Raw genomic sequence first — 7,286 nt, forward strand, 5'->3', positions numbered from 1 at the left:
GTGTGTGTCTTTGTTTCTTGGTGTCAGTGCATGTCTGTGTTACTTGGTGTAAGTGTGTGTCTGTGTTACTGGGTATCAGTGTATGTCTTTGTTACTTGGTGTCAGTGTATGTCTGTGTAACTTGGTGTAAGTGTGTGTCTGTGTTACTGGGTGTGAGGGTGTGTCTGTGTTACATGGTGTAAGTGTGTGTCTTTGTTACTTGGTGTCCGTGTGTGTCTGTGTTACTGGGTGTCAGTGTATGTCTTTGTTACTTGGTGTCAGTGTATGTCTGTGTTACTTGGTGTCAGTGCATATCTGTGTTACTTGGTGTAAGTGTGTGTCTTTGTTACTTGGTGTAATTGTATGTCTTTGTTACTTGGTGTCAGGGTATGTCTGTGTTACTTGGTGTAAATGTATGTCTTTGTTACTTGTTGTAAGTGTGTGTCTGTGTTACTTGGTGTATGTGTATGTCTGTGTTACTTGGTGTAAGTGTGTGTCTGTGTTACTGGGTGTCTGTGTATGTCTGTGTTACTTGGTGTAAGTGTGTGTCTGTGTTACTGGGTGTCAGCGTGTGTCTGTGTTACTTGGTGTAAGTCTGTGTCTTTGTTACTTGGTGCAAGTGTGTGTCTGTGTTACTGGGTGTCAGTGTATGTCTTTGTTACTGGTTATCAGTGTATGTCTTTGTTACTTGGTGTCAGTGTATGTCTTTGTTACTGGGAGTCAGTGTCTGTCTTTGCGACTTGGTGTCAGTGTATGTCTTTGTTACTTGGTGCAAGTGTGCGTCTGTGTTACTGGGTATCAGTGTATGTCTTTGTTACTTGGTGTAAGTGTGTGTCGTTGATACTTGGTGTCAGTGTGTGTCTTTGTTACTTGGTGTAAGTGTGTGTCTTTGTTACTTGGTGTAATTGTATGTCTTTGTTGCTTGGTGTCAGTGTATGTCTGTGTTACTTGGTGTAAGTGCATGTCTTTGTTACTTGGTGTAATTGTGTGTCTGTGTTACTTGGTGTAAGTGTGTGTCTGTGTTCCTGGGTGTCAGTGTGTGTCTTTGTTTCTTGGTGTCAGTGCATGTCTGTGTTACTTGGTGTAAGTGTGTGTCTGTGTTACTGTGTATCAGTGTATGTCTTTGTTACTTGGTGTCAGTGTATGTCTGTGTTACTTGGTGTAAGTGTGTGTCTGTGTTACTGGGTGTGAGGGTGTGTCTGTGTTACATGGTGTAAGTGTGTGTCTTTGTTACTTGGTGTCAGTGTGTGTCTGTGTTACTAGGTGTCAGTGCATGTCTTTGTTACTTGGTGTAATTGTATGTCTTTGTTACTTGGTGTCAGTGTATGTTTGTGTTACTTGGTGTCAGTGCATATCTGTGTTACTTGGTGTAAGTGTGTGTCTTTGTTACTTGGTGTAATTGTATGTCTTTGTTACTTGGTGTCAGTTTATGTCTGTGTTACTTGGTGTAAATGTATGTCTTTGTTACTTGTTGTCAGTGTGTGTCTGTGTTACTTGGTGTATGTGTATGTCTGTGTTATTTGGTGTAAGTGTGTGTCTGTGTTACTGGGTGTCTGTGTATGTCTGTGTTACTTGGTGTAAGTGTGTGTCTGTGTTACTTGGTGTAAGTCTGTGTCTTTGTTACTTGGTGTAAGTGTGTGTCTGTGTTACTGGGTGTCAGTGTATGTCTTTGTTACTGGTTATCAGTGTATGTCTTTGTTACTTGGTGTCAGTGTATGTCTTTGTTACTGGGAGTCAGTGTCTGTCTTTGCGACTTGGTGTCAGTGTATGTCTTTGTTACTTGGTGTAAGCGTGCGTCTGTGTTACTGGGTATCAGTGTATGTCTTTGTTACTTGGTGTAAGTGTGTGTCTGTGCTACTTGGTGTAAGTGTGTGTCTGTGTTCCTGGGTATCAGTGTATGTCTTTGTTACTTGGTGTCATTGTATGTCTGTGTTACTTGGTGTAAGTTTGTGTCTGTTTTACTGGGTATCAGTGTATGTCTTTGTTACTTGTTGCCAGTGTCTGTCTTTGTTACTTGGTGTAATTGTCTGTCTTTGTTACTTGGTGTGAGTGTATTTCTTTGTTACTTGGTGTCAGTGTATGTCTTTGTTACTTGGTGTCAGTGTGTGTCTGTGTTACTGGGTATCAGTGTATGTCTTTGTGACTTGGTATCAGTGTATGTCTGTGTTACTGGGTATCAGTGTATGTCTTTGTTACTTGGTGTCAGCGTATGTCTGTGTTACTTGGTGTAAGTGTGTGTCTGTTTTACTGGGTGTCAGTGTGCGTCTGTTTTACTTGGTGTAAGTGTGTGACTTTGTTACTTGGTATCCGTGTGTGCCTGTGTTACTGGGTGTCAGTGCATGTCTTTGTTACTTGGTGTCAGTGTATCTCTGTGTTACTTGGTGCAAGTGTGTGTCTTTGTTACATGGTGTCAGTGTATGTCTTTGTTACTGGGAGTCAGTGTCTGTCTTTGTTACTGGGAGTCAGTGTCTGTCTTTGCGACTTGGTGTCAGTGTATGTCTTTGTTACTTGGTTTAAGTGTGCGTCTGTGTTACTGGGTATCAGTGTATGTCTTTGTTACTTGGTGTAAGTGTGTGTCTTTGATACTTGGTGTAAGTGTATGTCTTTGTTACTTGGTGTCAGTGTATGTCTTTGTTACTCGGTGTAAGTGTGTGTCTGTGTTACTGGGTATCAGTGTCTGTCTTTGTTACTTGGTGTACGTGTGTGTCTTTGTTATTTGGTGTAATTGTATGTCTTTGTTACTTGGTGTCAGTATATGTCTGTGTTACTTGGTTTAAGTGTATGTCTTTGTTCCTTGGTGTAAGTGTGTTTCTGTGTTGCTTGGTGTAAGTGTGTGTCTGTGTTCCTGGGTATCATTGTATGTCTTTGTTATTTGGTGTCAGTTATGTCTGTGTTACTTGGTGTAAGTGTGTGTCTGTGTTACTGGGTATCAGTGTATGTCTTTGGTACTTGGTGTCAGTGTATGTCTGTGTTACTTGGTGTAAGTGTGTGTCTGTTTTACTGGGTGTCCGTATGTGTCTGTGTTACTTTGTGTAAGTGTGTGTCTTTGTTACTTGGTGTCCGTTTGTGTCTGTATTACTGGGTGTCAGTGCATGTCTTTGTTACTTGGTGTCAGTGTATATCTGTGTTACTTGGTGTAAGTGTGTGTCTTTGTTACTTGGTGTAATTGTATGTCTTTGTTACTTGGTGTAAGTGTGTGTCTGTGTTACTGGGTATCAGTGTATGTCTTTGTTACTTGGTGTCAGTGTATGTCAAAATACTTGGTGTAAGTGTATGTCTTTGTTACTTGGTGTAATTGTCTGTCTTTGTTACTTTGTGTAAGTTTATGTCTTTGTTACTTGGTGTCAGAGTATGTCTTTGTTACTTGGTGTCAGTGTGTGTCATTGTGACTTGGTATCAGTGTATGTCTTTGTGACTTGGTGTCAGTCTATGTCTTTGTTACTGGGTGTCAGTGTGTATCTGTGTTATTTCGTGTCAGCGTATGTCTTTGTTACTGTTTATTAGTGTTTCTCTGTGTTACTCGGTGTCAGTGTGTGTTTGTTTGTATTACTGGGTGTCAGTGTATGTCTTTGTTACTTGGTGTAAGTGTGTGTCTGTGTTACTGGGTATCAGTGTCTGTCTTTGTTACTTGGTGCAAGTGTGTGTCTTTGTTACTTGGTGTAGTTGCATGTCTTTGTTACTTGGTGTCAGTGTCTGTCTGTGTTACTTGGTGTAAGTGTATGTCTTTGTTACTTGGTGTAAGTGTGTGTCTGTGTTACTTGGTGTAAGTGTGTGTCTATGTTCCTGGGTATCATGTATGTCTTTGTTGCTTGGTGTCTGTGTATGTCTGTGTTACTTGGTGTAAGTGTGTGTCTGTGTTACTGGGTATCAGAGTATGTCTTTGTTACTTGGTGTCAGTGTATGTCTGTGTTTCTTGGTGTAAGTGTGTGTCTGTTTTCCTGTGTGTCAGTGTGTGTCAGTGTCCTTGGTGTCAGTGTGTGTCTTTGTTACTTGGTGTCAGTGCATATCTGTGTTACTTGGTGTAAGTGTATGTCTTTGTTACTTGGTGTAATTGTATGTCTTTGTTACTTGGTGTCAGTGTATGTCTGTGTTACTTGGTGTAAGTGTATGTCTGTGTTACTTGGTTTAAGTGTGTGTCTGTGTTACTTGGTGTAAGTGTGTGTCTGTGTTCCTGGGTATCAGTGTATGTCTTTGTTACTTGGTGTCAGTGTATGTCTGTGTTACTTGGTGTAAGTGTGTGTCTGTGTCACTGGGTATCAGTGTGTGTCTGTGTTACTTGGTGTAATTGTGTGTCTTTGTTACTTGGTGTCCGTGTGCGTCGGTGTTACTGGGTGTCAGTGTATGTCTTTGTTACTGGGTGTCAGTGTATGTCTTTGTTACTTGTTGTAAGTGTGTGTCTGTGTTACTGGGTATCAGTGTCTCTCTTTGATACTTGGTATAAGTGTGTGTCTGTGTTACTGGGTATCAGTGTATGTCTTTTTTACTTGGTGTCAGTGGATGTCTGTGTTACTTGGTGGAAGTGTGTGTCTGTGTTACTGGGTATCAGTGTATGTCTTTGTGACTTGGTGTCAGTGTATGTCTTTGTGACTTGGTGTAAGTGTATGTCTTTGTTACTGGGTGTCTGTGTGTGTCTTTGTGACTTGGTCTCATTGTATGTCTTTGCTACTTGGTGTAAGTGTATTTCTTTGTTACTTGGTGTCAGTGTATGTCTTTGTTACTTGGTGTCATTGTGTGTCTGTGTTACTGGGTATCAGTGTATGTCTTTGTTACTGGGTGTCAGTGTGTGTCTGTGTTACTTGGTGTCTGTGTATGTCTTTGTTACTGTTTATTAGTGTATCTCTGTGTTACTGGGTGTCAGTGTGTGATTGTTTGTATTACTGGGTGTCAGTGTATGTCTTTGTGACTAGGTGTAAGTGTGTGTCTGTGTTACTGGGTATCAGTGTCTGTCTTTGTTACTTGGTGTAAGTGTGTGTCTTTGTTACTTGGTGTAATTGTATGTCTGTGTTACTTGGTGTAAGTGTATGACTTTGTTACTTGGTGTAAGTGTGTTTCTGTGTTACTTGGTGTAAGTGTGTGTCTGTTTTACTGGGTGTCCGTATGTGTCTGTGTTACTTTGTGTAAGTGTGTGTGTTTGTTACTTTGTGTCCGTGTGTGTCTGTATTACTGGGTGTCAGTGCATGTCTTTGTTACTTGGTGTCAGTGTATATCTGTGTTACTTGGTGTCAGTGTATATCTGTGTTACTTGGTGTAAGTGTGTGTCTTTGTTACTTGGTGTAATTGTATGTCTTTGTTACTTGGTGTAAGTGTGTGTCTGTGTTGCTGGGTATCAGTGTATGTCTTTGTTACTTGGTGTCAGTGTATGTCAAAATACTTGGTGTAAGTGTATGTATTTGTTACTTGGTGTAATTGTCTGTCTTTGTTACTTTGTGTAAGTGTATGTCTTTGTTACTTGGTGTCAGAGTATGTCTTTGTTACTTGGTGTCAGTGTGTGTCATTGTGACTTGGTATCAGTGTATGTCTTTGTGACTTGGTGTCAGTCTATGTCTTTGTTACTGGGTGTCAGTGTGTGTCTGTGTTATTTCGTGTCAGCGTATGTCTATGTTACTGTTTATTAGTGTTTCTCTGTGTCACTGGGTGTCAGTGTGTGTTTGTTTGTATTACTGGGTTTCAGTGTATGTCTTTGTTACTTGGTGTAAGTGTGTGTCTGTGTTACTGGGTATCAGTGTCTGTCTTTGTTACTTGGTGCAAGTGTGTGTCTTTGTTACTTGGTGTAGTTGCATGTCTTTGTTACTTTGTGTCAGTGTATGTCTGTGTTACTTGGTGTAAGTGTATGTCTTTGTTACTTGGTTTAAGTGTGTGTCTGTGTTACTTGGTGTAAGTGTGTGTCTGTGTTCCTGGGTATCAGTGTATGTCTTTGTTACTTGGTGTCAGTGTATGTCTGTGTTACTTGGTGTAAGTGTGTGTCTGTGTCACTGGGTATCAGTGTGTGTCTGTGTTACTTGGTGTAATTGTGTGTCTTTGTTACTTGGTGTCCGTGTGCGTCGGTGTTACTGGGTGTCAGTGTATGTCTTTGTTACTGGGTGTCAGTGTATGTCTTTGTTACTTGTTGTAAGTGTGTGTCTGTGTTACTGGGTATCAGTGTCTCTCTTTGATACTTGGTGTAAGTGTGTGTCTGTGTTACTGGGTATCAGTGTATGTCTTTTTTACTTGGTGTCAGTGGATGTCTGTGTTACTTGGTGTAAGTGTGTGTCTGTGTTACTGGGTATCAGTGTATGTCTTTGTGACTTGGTGTCAGTGTATGTCTTTGTGACTTGGTGTAAGTGTATGTCTTTGTTACTGGGTGTCTGTGTGTGTCTTTGTGACTTGGTCTCATTGTATGTCTTTGCTACAGGTGTAAGTGTATGTCTTTGTTACTTGGTGTAATTGTCTGTCATTGTTACTTTGTGTAAGTGTATTTCTTTGTTACTTGGTGTCAGTGTATGTCTTTGTTACTTGGTGTCATTGTCCGTCTGTGTTACTGGGTATCAGTGTATGTCTTTGTTACTGGGTGTCAGTGTGTGTCTGTGTTACTTGGTGTCTGTGTATGTCTTTGTTACAGTTTATTAGTGTATCTCTGTGTTACTGGGTGTCAGTGTGTGATTGTTTGTATTACTGGGTGTCAGTGTATGTCTTTGTGACTAGGTGTAAGTGTGTGTCTGTGTTACTGGGTATCAGTGTCTGTCTTTGTTACTTGGTGTAAGTGTGTGTCTTTGTTACTTGGTGTAATTGTATGTCTGTGTTACTTGGTGTAAGTGTATGACTTTGTTACTTGGTGTAAGTGTGTTTCTGTGTTACTTGGTGTAAGTGTGTGTATGTTTTACTGGGTGTCCGTATGTGTCTGTGTTACTTTGTGTAAGTGTGTGTGTTTGTTACTTTGTGTCCGTGTGTGTCTGTATTACTGGGTGTCAGTGCATGTCTTTGTTACTTGGTGTCAGTGTATATCTGTGTTACTTGGTGTAAGTGTGTGTCTTTGTTACTTGGTGTAATTGTATGTCTTTGTTACTTGGTGTAAGTGTGTGTCTGTGTTGCTGGGTATCAGTGTATGTCTTTGTTACTTGGTGTCAGTGTATGTCAAAATACTTGGTGTAAGTGTATGTATTTGTTACTTGGTGTAATTGTCTGTCTTTGTTACTTTGTGTAAGTGTATGTCTTTGTTACTTGGTGTCAGAGTATGTCTTTGTTACTTGGTGTCAGTGTGTGTCATTGTGACTTGGTATCAGTGTATGTCTTTGTGACTTGGTGTCAGTCTATGTCTTTGTTACTGGGTG

The sequence above is a fragment of the Heterodontus francisci genome, unplaced genomic scaffold (genome assembly GCF_036365525.1).
Source record: "Heterodontus francisci isolate sHetFra1 unplaced genomic scaffold, sHetFra1.hap1 HAP1_SCAFFOLD_72, whole genome shotgun sequence".
Lineage (NCBI taxonomy): Eukaryota > Metazoa > Chordata > Chondrichthyes > Heterodontiformes > Heterodontidae > Heterodontus > Heterodontus francisci.